Source organism: Alexandromys fortis, unplaced genomic scaffold, assembly GCF_014885135.2.
Source record: "Alexandromys fortis isolate MF-2015 unplaced genomic scaffold, M_Fortis_MF-2015_v1.1 scaffold_9, whole genome shotgun sequence".
Classification (NCBI taxonomy): Eukaryota; Metazoa; Chordata; class Mammalia; order Rodentia; family Cricetidae; genus Alexandromys; species Alexandromys fortis.
The window spans coordinates 5,106,410-5,116,916 of NW_026067892.1; positions in this window are offsets into that span (position 1 = coordinate 5,106,410).

Sequence of the window (10,507 nt, forward strand, 5' to 3'; positions counted from 1 at the left end):
AATGTAACTTGATGCAGGCAGCAGGTGTGCCAACTCAGACCTCTGCAATCTTCCTCTTCCTATAAAGCCACTAAGGCGTCCAGGGAGCCCCTCCTTTGTGAGTTCATCTCAACCCAGTTACCTCTCAGAAACACCAGTGCCACAAACCATTGGCATATAAATTTGAAGAATAAATTGCCAACAGGTGAACTGGGGGGGGGGGGCCTACACATTCAGCCAGCATAGGGAACAAAATTCTGACTCTTCCTGCACGGCAGAGCCTGGGAGGCTCCACCCTCTACAGATATGGAGAGAGCAGCCTTGCCCCCCCCCCCCCCGAACATGGCCCGGAGCCAGCCTAGCACTTTTACTCTGGGCTCTCTGCAGGGTTGCCCAGGACACTGTGACTCCGGTGACAGATGTTCAGTGGCGACTCTCATCGCCTCAGGGGCCACCGGCTTTGCACACAGCAGTCTGCTGGTTTCGCTTCTTTTCCTTTTGTCATCTGGAAACTACATACAAGTTTCTATAATCTGTAAGAGCTGTGCCAGGTGCTGTGGCTATGAACGTGAGTGAGCATGCTCCAGACTGCCAGGAAATGGTGACAGACAGGAAGATACCCTGCCAAGATCAAGGTGAGAAGGGACAGGTTAACCCAAGTATGAATTCCCCCAGGGTGTCTAGTATCAGATGGTCCCCCCAAAGACTTGTGAGGCACCTGCTGCACACCAACACTGTTGGATGTTGGGAGCACTGAGGTCGGATGCCATAGACACCTTCTCTCTAGGCCATTGGTTCTAACACAGACAATTGGAGGGTTGGAGAGATAACCAGGGTTTGAGCACTGGCTGCTCTTTTTGAGGGTCTTGGCATCAACTCCCAGCACCTGACATGCAGGGCACACTCATCCATAACTCCAGTTCCAGGGAATCCAGCACCTCTTCTGACCTCTGCACACATGAGGTACCGACACACACACACACACAAAACACACATACGTAAACAATGTATTTTTAACTATTAAAAAAAAGGATGGGCAGTTGAGACAGGAAACAATATGCAAGTCACTTGCGGAGGACGATGATGCGGGACAGTGAAGCAGAGGCTGTGGTGGGAAGAGTGGACTTGGGTGAGCTCTGCCTGTGTGGGCATTGACATGGGCCTGAGGGTGCAGGCAGGAGGCAGCCATTTGCCTCTTCTCTGTGGATTCTGAGCTGGACGTAGTGAGGTCAGGGTGGAAAATCTGGTGGCGACCTTCAGTGTGGCCAAGTGTCTGTTTGCAATATGCTGCCTAAATGTTTGTGTGTGGCTTCTCCAGAGGTGCTTGAGGGTAGGTGTGGCACTTCGGGTTTACCCAGCCTAGGGGCATTGCTGCCAACGATGCTGGGGACAGAAAAACAAAGAAACTGGGAGTGCAAACTGGGAAGGTGGCAAAGAGGGAGGGGGCCCGGGGGGCTAGAGGTCCAGTGACTTAGAGGTAAAAGCAATTCCCTGCCTCTTCTCACAGCTCACCTTGGGGGAGGGGAGGACCCGCTGATCTAGAAGTAAGGCCCTTCCCCCAGAGGTTTGAGGAGGGATAGTCAGATACCTAAGGGCCAGGAGTCTGACTTCCCCCTTGGCTTCTGGATGGGTCTCTACCAATTTCAGCTGCTCAAGGTGGGGAACCGATGATGGCTTCCCTAAAGCTGCTAGTCTTTCCTGTGAAATTCCAGCAGTCCCTTCTCATGCCCAAGGGGTGTTCTAAGACCTTCTTTGTCCTGAAACCAAGCCAAGTGCAGAGTCGCAGATATGCTGTGTACACAGCTGTGGTTCCATTTCCCCCACAGGTGTGTGTTGGTTACTTTCCTTGTGGCTGTCACAAAAATCCCCGACAAAAGCAAGGAAGGAAGGGTTGATTATAGCTGTCAGCTTAAGGCTAGTTCAGCATGGTGGCATGGCAAGGGGGCTCTAGCCACAGTGGCAGAAGCAGGAGACAGCTGGTTACACTGTATCCAGTTGGAAGGAGAGAGAGAGAGAGAGAGAGAGAGAGAGAGAGAGAGAGAGAGAAATATTGTTACTTGGCTAGCTTCCTCCCTCTTCCCTTTGGATTCAGTCTTGGACCCCAGTCCATGGAATGGTACTGCCATATTCAGAGTGGGTCTTCCTTCCTCAGTTAAATCTCTCTGAACATGCCTTCAGCCAACTCCAGAAGTGTGTCTCCTAGGTGACTCCAGATCTCACCAAGCCAACAGCCAAGATTAACCTTCACGATATGCATACAGACATACAAGCTCTCCTGTAATAACAGTATACCATGTAATCACATTCTCTGCATATATATATTCTCTGCATATACATGCCTAGGATGAGGCCTATAAATTAGTCATAGTAAGTGATTAATATCAACACCTCATACTACAGGAGAGCAACATTAAAAACAAACTGAGCCATGTGATCTAGCTCCTCCCAAATATGACTGGGCTGTGCTTACCTTTCTTACAAGGGTGACAGACAATGAATGACCCTGGGCCTCTGGTCTGAGACGAAATGAAGTGAGTGACACAGATATTGTCACCATGTGGGATTTGGCATGGGGCCCCTGAACACACACAGTGGAATTCTGAGACAGTCCCTTTGAAACTCAGTAAGCTAAGTGGGTGGGTGTTGTATACGCTGAGGCTACACCGGACATGATTTGTGACATCTTGGGCGAGATGGAGCAAGGTGGCCTGAGGTTTCACCTTGGTGCTCAGGTATTGTGCAATGACTTATTTCTAGGATATTTCCATGTGGCATTTCCAGACCAAGGCTGACCACAGGTCACAGACATTGTGAAAGGGAAATGGGGTGGAGTGGGGAGGATGGGAAATGTGCAACAGAAAACCGGAAAATGCAGAAATACATAAAGGCAAAATCAGGCACAGGAGATGCTGCTGGTGTCCCATGTTCCCCTCATGCCATTAATGCCACCGTACCACCCCTTCCACGTGGGGCTCCTGCCTGCCTTTCCCAGTGGCCCATAGAGAAAGCACCTTGCCTTGCTAGTAAACACCATCAAAATTTTGGTTTCCACATGGCTCCTAAAACTGCACTGTGGGAAGGTGAAGTGCTCCCTGTGCAGGGGCTAGGCTGACCCCTTCCCCCTTATCATGCTGCAGAACAATATAGCGGCATAGACTCGTGCTCTGGGGGAACCCTGTCAGCTTCCATCGCTCCTCGACTACTCGGACACCTCCCCCTAGTCTTAGGAGGCTGCTTAAGAAGGTGGCTCTGAGAGTCGGGGAAAACATTGAAAATGGATGTGGGTTAGGACTCTCAGGAGAAGGGAGGCCCTGGAGGCCAAAGGCATGAGCACCACCGAAAGAAGTCCAGGGCTGGCTAGAGGCTGGGAGTCACTTATTGTCACCACAGCCAGGTTATGGAACATGTGGAGGCCTGTCCTTAGGTTGCCAAGGCGATACACAGGCTCCTGCATCTGAGGAAGGCTGTGAGGTTTGACAGGCATTTTTTTTTCTTGGCCAGCAGAAGGGCATTCATTTTCTTTGACCTGGTTTCCATGGCGTCAGGAATTGCTGCTGTTTGTTTAAAGGAGAGATGTATCAACTTGTGTCAGGAGATGGCGAGAACAGTGTTGGGTCAGCTGGTAAAAATGGCCTACTCTGTCGTCACAACACACACACTCTAAAGACCCTGCACGGGGACCTCATGACAGCCAGGAGCCATGCAAACATGTGTAACAGTGAGGGACAGAGCCAGGGGCCTCAGCATATACTGTCAGGCTGTCATTGCCTCCGTGGTCTAGAGAAGCCACAGAAATCACAGGAAAAGGATACGTATGGAGGAAACACACATTGCCTGTGGTGCAAGGCTCTGTGCTAGAGCTTAGATCAAGAAGCCTGGATTCACCCCCAAGTGCCACGGACCCTTTGTTGAAGTCCAAGCCCAAGTGCCCATCTGTGGACACGTGGAGAAGCAAGATACTCCACACAACAGAACACGATGCTGCTTATTAAGGAAGGGAATCCTGGCATACCTGCAACATGGCTGGAGAGAGAAGGCACCATGCTCGGTGTGACAAGTCGGTCCCAAGAGGACAGTGTGATTCCACTCACACACGGTCCCTAAAGCAGCTGTTTCATAAACACAGAGAGAGGAGTGGCGAGGGCTGCGGTGAGAAAGGGGAAGGGAGCCGGAGCAGTTGGGAGGGCGGGGAGCTCTGGAATGGATATAATGCAGCCGAACTGTGTACACAAACTGGGTAAAGGTGCCCAGATGTGGTGGTGCGATACCTTTAACCTGGTGCACAGGAGGCAGAGGTAGGAGGACCATGAGTTTGAGGCGCCAGTTACACAGCTAGACCCTGTCTCCAAGAACAAAAACGGCCAAGTGGAACAATGTACACTTTATGTGTTTCACCAAAATGTAAAAAGCTTCTAACGTCCAAGAGTTCAGAAGGAATGCAAACTACCCAAACCTCCCGGAAGTCCCTGTCCTGCCCTCAAACTCCAGAGGCCACAGGGGTGCAGAGGCCAGCCAGGTTCCCTGAGGTGAGGCCCCACCCTGCATTAAGTCTGCCCTGCAGGCTTCAGGTGGAGAGGCCAGGGCAGGGATGTGGGACGCGGTGTGGGCTGGGAATGCTCAGCAGCAGTGCTTGGGCTTGGAGGAGGTCGGCAGCTATGGACCAGCCATCTCCTACTCCGCTCTTGTTTATCATTACGTGTGCAACGCCAGCACATAAGACATAACACAGGAACATACGACACTCATGCTGTGCAGACTGACTCCAAAGCACCCTGCACTCCAGGCTTCTCTCGGGTATTCACAGGGTGAGAGTGGACAGAAGGAAAAATCTTTCCCGTGAATGTTGCATGTGCCACTTGGACTGTGACCAGAACTCCGCGGCTCACTCTGTGGTGTTTCTGAAGATGGAGAACCTCAGGGACTAATAAACCCCAACTCATAAACCAGAAATTCTGCTCATGAGATTGGGGTTCTGGAAACCTGGAGCACCCCAATATCAACTCCCTCCCCACTGCACACAGTAGGTGCAGGCTAGGAACCTGAAGAAACGTTCTCCTCAGCTAAGAAGTAGACTCTGTGGAGTACAGGGGCTGCTGGGTGAGACACAGTGTCCTGTCCTAGCCAGGATGTGACCTTCAAAGGCCTCTGGTGTGTACTGCATCAAATCCGCACAGAAGAGCCGGAATGACCAAATCGGCCATGGAGGGGGGGGGGGGTCATGATATGGGGCAGGCTAATGTGAATAAGCAGGAGCCTGTCGACCCAAGTTGGGCTAAATGGCTGTGTCTTAGTTGATGGCAGCTATGGTGGCCTGGTTGGCCACATTGCACCCAGTAAATCTACACAGCATTAGGGTGGGAGTTTGGGACCCTTGAAGTCTCATACAAGACCATAGGCAGCCAGGCCAGGCCAGTGGAGACAGCTGGGCACTGAGAATCAGAACTATAAGAGGACCTGGCAACATCTGGAACTTCTCTGGGTATGGCCCGCAATGAGAGGCCAGCATCTATTACCACAGGGCAGAGGTGGTCCTGGGGGGCTGAGGCACCTGGCAGGACAGGAAGCCCACAGGCTAAGCTGCCCATTCCTTCCAGATAGGCTCCAAGGCTTTGCCAGGCCCTACCCACCCACCCACTCATGCTGGCAGAGAGGGTGGGGACAGTGAGTCATCAGGCCAGCCCTACCCCACAGCAGGTGACCCGGTCATAACCACCACAGCCTCCATCAGGGAGAATCTCAGAACAGGGGAGCCATCTGAATTGAGGGGCTCAGGAAGGTCTCAGAGAGCCTGCCACTCAATTCTTATCGAGGGTTGGTGTCAGAAGGCTGGTGACATTCCCCTAGACAGTGGTGCTGCTCCTCCAGAAAGGGACCACAACCCGAGTGAGGACAGCCAACCTGAGCTTCTCTCCAGACCGTTGCTGACTGCTACGTGGCCTGGGACAAGTCACCCCACCTTGTCAGGTCTAGATGCTGTCCTGTGCAATCGCCCTTTCCGTAGCATTTCACAAGGGAAAGATGAAGCTCATGGCCCAGGCTGGGAGTGGAAACACCTGGACCATGGAGAAAAGGCACAGCTCACCAGAGCCTGGGATGCAGCCACACCCCAGAGGGTTCACAAAGTCCCCGGTATTTATTTTGCTTCCCAGATGTCACTTAGAAACACCAGACCCATAATGAGACCTTTGCTACCAAATTTAAATTGCTTTATGGCTTCAAATGTTCAGGGAGTTTGCCAGGCTTGGGGTAGGCAGGGTTAGCACGGCTCAGTATCTTCCATGTTAGTTTCAAAGATCAGTGTGCGTTCTCCAGTATGGAGAATTGAAACTTCCCAAATGGTGAAATGGGGTCTGCACCCCGGATGTGGTGATGTAGCACCTGCAGTCCCAACTCCCCCAAGGCAGGGGACTTGCCTGAGCCCACAGATGCAGAGCCAGCCTGAGGAAGATAGTGAAACTCCATCTCAAACGAGAAACGGAATAAATAATCATGAGAAATATATGTAAGAAATAAAAGACATTAAGGGCAATCCATGTTTTACTGTCCTGTTGATATTCACATGTGGTAAGCACAATACATTTCTATATTATACAAATACATATTTTTACAGCTTTCAAAAAGAAATTTAGATGGTGCCTTATGTGAAGAATTTAAAACTTTCATTAAACCTTGGTTTGTTTCTATGTATTTGTGTGAGTGTGAGCACACACTTGTGGGGAGCGGGGGGGGGGGGCTTGGAGGCCACAGCAAGCATGTGGAGGTCAGAGGACAGCTTGCGGGAGAGTTGGTTCTCTCCTTCCATTATTCCGGTCCCGGGGATTAAACTCAGGTTGTCAGGCTTGCAGTAAGCACCTTTACCTGCTGAGCCACCTCTCTGCCCGGCAAGTAGTTTTCTATCATCTGTTTTCAGAAAGACAACTCTTTGTGTCGTGTGTTGAGAGCATGGCATCTAATATTTCACTGTGCCTCGCATCTATTCAACACCCTCCCGCATCCAGACAGTGTTGCATGCACACCTTCTGCAAGTGTGCCACGTGCCTTTTGCAGCATGCTGAACTCCTGTGTGACTCTTTCCTTTGGATGGGGTTGCCTCGCAGCTGGCATTCTCTAGACCTTCCGCTGTGCCAGCACTTAAGAATTGGGATTCAAAGAAGCCTGTAAACTCCAGATGTTAAAATGGTATCTGCATTCACCTCCTGGGGCCGAGATAAAGTGTTGCCAGCATTGGACTGTGTTCCCTCGGGAGGATGGGTGAGGAGAGGCAACTCTGCACCTATGCAGCACACACCTCCTCAACTCCAGGGCGGGTCCAGGGTGGGTCTGCAGTCCTCAGAAGGACCTGTCCGTGATCCCTTGGATCCCTCCACGACCTCTGCCCCACAGAGGCTTCTCTGCCCCGCTGGCCCCTTTCTTCTTATGAGGACCCTGGTCAGTTTGGATTTAGGACACTCCACTGCTCCAGTATGACCTCATCTTGACCAAGAACACCGCAACAGCTCTGTTTTCACACCAGGGACTTACGACATCAATAGGGAGATGCAGTTTGGCCTGAATGGCACCCATTTGAACTTGCTGGTGTCCAGTGATGGGAGTTCATGCCACTGGCTGAGAGATCACACTGTGACTGGGTGTTCACGCCACTGGCTGAGAGTTCACACTATGACTGGGTGTTCACACTACTGGCTGAGAGTTCACACTTGTGACTGGAGGTTCATACCACTGGCTAGGAGTTCACACCAGTGACTGGGGGTTCATACCAGTGACTGAGAGTTCACACTGGCAGCTGGGAGTTCACACCACTGGCTGAGAGTTCACACTGGTGATGGGGGTTCATACCAGTGACTAAGAGTTCACACTGGCGACTGGGAGTTCACACCACTGGCTGAGAGTTCACACTGGTGACAGGGGTTCACAGCATTGGCTGCATGTTAAATCTGAAGGATCGGTTCTCATTTTTCAACTTTCTCTTTCTGGATGCCATCCAAGACCTCTCGTTGAAATGATGCAGCCCAACCTGTTTAACCTAAACTTGAGAATTGGTGGTTAACACAGGCAGGTGCAAAGGGCGAGACAGACTGAGCCATGTGGGGTCCTGACACCATGCTGTCCTACTGGCCTCCTTCTTTCCCCCAGTGCCTCAGCTCGGCTTCCTCGGCTGGTGTGGCCTTGGTTGCCATTCTCCTTCCCTCTGTAGCCGTGTTCGTGCTTTCACTGTGTTCCCCACAAAGCATGCCTGGAAACCTGATCCCACAGCTGAGAGTGGGGAGGTGTCCCATGATGAGCTCTCCCACACAGCTGGATCAAGGTTATTAGCAAGAGGGGTTCCTTGTGAGACAATGGCTGGATTCTGCCTGCCATCATGGGCTGGCACAGAGGTAGACCCTCACCGGGCGTCTGTCTCTGCCTTGGACTTCCCGGCCTCTTGCACAGGAGAGGATGTGTCTGCCCCCTGGAGATGCCTTGCTTTGTGCTTCCTGGGGTCTGTGACAACAGAATACAGTGGTTTCAGAGACAGGCTACCTTCTTCCAGCTTTCGGGGTCACAGCAAGATGTCGACTCCCATAGCTCCTGTCTGTCTCAGGGATGCCTCTCATCAGCCAGGGAAAGTTGCACTTACACTCTGGGAGTGGGGTATCAGTCAGCCACCCAAACCCCAGAAACAGCGGGAAAGAGCTGGCTCCTGGAAGCTAATACCAAACAAAGGAGCCAGACTTTTTTGGTGGACGCAAATCAAGAGATGCCCAAGGTAAAAAAATGCTTTTTCTATTTATTCAGATTGCTCTTTCAATATTAAGGGTTTTGGGCCTTTACGTCTTCCTTATCTATATTTTTTTCTTAGTTTGCCTTCGTGGGTTTTGTTCCCCCCGAGGCCCGAGGCTGTCTCTGAGTCTCAATGTGACCGTGGTAGCCTTGCTCAGAAGCTTCATTGCACAACCAGAGTTCGTCAGCAGCCATGTTCTCAGGGTATGAACAATGCCACTGAAGGAAGGAGAACACACAGCTAGTGGTCAGCAAGTAGCTGGCATTGAGACACGTACCGTCATTCACACAGACGTCACAGGTGAATGTTAGAGCCAAGAAGCCATGGCTGCCCCCGCTGAAGGTCAGTGGGGGTGGTAAGAGCCTCTGTGTGCGGAAAGAGCAGACACCAAGGGCCGCTCCACCCAGTACACAAGTCCTCACTCAATCTTAAGAGGCGATAAGAAATGTAACTTTGATCTGGTTAGCCTTTTGATCGAGCTGTGAATTAAAGGCAAACAGGTGGTGCTCCTCACCCGGAGGCTGGCACTGCCCTGCGTGGGAGGAACCAGGTGGAACCAGGAAGGGACGAGAAGTCTGGATGGCACAGTGTACCCTCCAGTTGCAGGACTCTGTTGGCACCTGGCTATTCCCCTTTTTATGATTTAAATTCAAGAGTCACAGGAGAGGAAGAGAAGGGAGAGGAGAAGAGGAGGCAAGCAGATGGGTCTGTCAGTGAAGGCCCTTGAAGGTCTTGCTCCTCACTGCATAGCTTTGCATGGCTGGGGGAACAACGGGGAAGTATCCCCAGGGAAAGTACCCTATTCGTGTGGAACCGTGTCCCCCAACCTGCAGGGAGACCCCCATGAGGGCCCAGCTGACTCTGGCTATGGGGGCTGACCTGTCCACCTACAGACACTACCCAGGAAGGAAAGATGTCACAATGACGGACAGCAATCCCTTGGAGGTGACTTAGTCTCGGGTGGGAACAGCCAAGACATGAACAACAGAGAGAGACAAGTTAGAGGTGGGGGGGGCATGGACTACAGGACACCATTGCAGCCTGGAGGACTCAGTACCCGAGTCCCCTGTGCTGCAGAAATAATGGAGGGAAGGGAAGACAGAAGAGGGTGGGGGAGGGAGGGAAGGGAAGCTAACCTGGCATCGCTCAATGTCACAGTGACACGGGTGTACTACGCACGTTCATGCTGTGTCCATAGCTTAAGTAGAAGCTGGAAGCCAGCGGAGGGAGGCTTCCAAGAGCCGCTTCACTAAGGCGAGCAACCTGCCCTCCCAGGTTCCCGTGTCTCCTCTGAGGGAGACTGGGACAACCTGGCTTCCCACATGGCTCTCCTGCAGAGGTGCACACCCCTAGATGGGCAAGACAAAGCTCAGACACTCAGTAAGCGTTTGCCGGCTCACTATTTGCCAGCCTCGGTGCCCCCTCCTTCATGTTATTAGTAGTCTCTCAGCCCCACCCCCACCCTGCTACTCTCTCTGTCCAGGTAAGGCCACCCCATGCCCTGTAGGGGGAGGGGACCTGATGAAACAGGTCATACCAAAGCCACCACACCACAAATGCTGTAATGGAGTAATGGGAGCGAGAAAGAGGCTCAGCTGGATGTCATGGGCTAGGGTGAGGGCTGGAGGCTGGGACACTGAGGACACTTAGCCCCAGTAAGATAAAGCAGAGTATATTCAGTTGGCATGACTTCCCCAAGTCCTCCCTGTTTCCAGCAGCCTGCCCAAGGGAAGTCAGAGCTAGATGGGACGTAGAAGTCCTCACCAA